Raw genomic sequence first — 1,497 nt, forward strand, 5'->3', positions numbered from 1 at the left:
TGGCAGCGGATCATCATCAGTTCTTTCTGCAACCAGGCATCAGAGTATGGGTAACAAATCGATCACAGCCATAATGGCTATCTGAAGCTCCTCGAACTCTGTAACGTCTTGTGACGCCATGAATGTAACGTATGAGGGCAGCCATATTCAAAAGACTACTATCAGCACACAACACACATGGTCATGCAAGATGTAAGTGCAAGTGAGCCTGCACGTGCATGCTTGCACCAAGACCATGTTACACCCACTGAATGGGGCGGGGCGGGCTTAACCAATAAGCAATTAGTGAAGACAGCAATGGCTGAAGGTGGCAATCATAGAAATGAGCTAAGTATTTTTGACTTAGCCATAACACTGATGGAGCATATTCCAGATCTGGTCATGGAAGATAGCCAATCATCCTTCTCCAGTTGGAACTTTCGGTCAGAGATTTGTCTCTTCTGAGGAGTGATAGTTGTCTTGGCTGCCATAATTAGGAAGAAATCATTGATTAAGTGTACTCCAGCTTTTAAGAGGTATAAGGATTGTTATGGAGAAAATTGAAGAAGATGAAGGTAACCTTTTCGTTAATGTTCAAAGAGAAAGGGGATGGCCAAAATTAGCTGTGTCTGAGGATCAATTTTGTTTCTCAAAGGAGTCTAATTTTATGAATACAAAAATTGCTAAGATGATTTTGGTTTCTCCGAGAACAATTTCAAGCATATGCAATTGTATCGACTAAAATCACTTTGTGGTTATAGTAATGTTTCTGATGATCAATTTGACAACTTAGCTGAAGATTTTACTTGTAACCACCTCTTCAGTGGGCGAAGAAGTTTTGAGGGCTATTTGTGCACTTTGTCTTTAAAGATAAAGTGCAAACAAATCAAAGAAGCTTCATCTAGATGTGATCCAAGAGGTGTACAAAAAGCCAAAGATCACTTCCTTGGCGGCATTGTTCCTACACCAAACAGCCTTTGGCATATAGACAGGGTTAGGCAGGTATTGACGGAAAAGATGGGTTTTCACTCTTGCCAGTTTTTTTTAGAAGTACACAAAAACAATTGTTCGTCAACAATGCTGAATTGTTTTATGAATGGCACTGAGCATTTTAGAGTTCCTTCTTGTGTGAGGTGTGATAGAGGTCGATAGAATGTTGTCTCTGATTTCATAATTTTTGTAAGAGGCCCAGATAGGGTAAGGTGTATTGCTGGCTGTAGCGTTCATAATCAGAGAATAGAGATGTTCTGGAGACATCTTTTTGCTGGCTGTATATCTTTGTTTTATTATTTTTTATACTTATTGGAAGACCATCAATTTTTAGATCATACTAATGCTTACAATGTATTTCCTCTTCATTATGTTATCTAGCCAAGATTTACTCACAATCTAAAAGTATTAATATTAATAATGAGTTTTCTGTCTACTTATTGTTATATATAGGTCTTCCGTGATGCATACAGTCAGCACCATTCATGGACGCAGAACATTATGTGTCCCTTACAATTATGGATTAGT

Source organism: Amphimedon queenslandica, unplaced genomic scaffold, assembly GCF_000090795.2.
Source record: "Amphimedon queenslandica unplaced genomic scaffold, v1.1 AMPQUscaffold_11218, whole genome shotgun sequence".
Classification (NCBI taxonomy): domain Eukaryota; kingdom Metazoa; phylum Porifera; class Demospongiae; order Haplosclerida; family Niphatidae; genus Amphimedon; species Amphimedon queenslandica.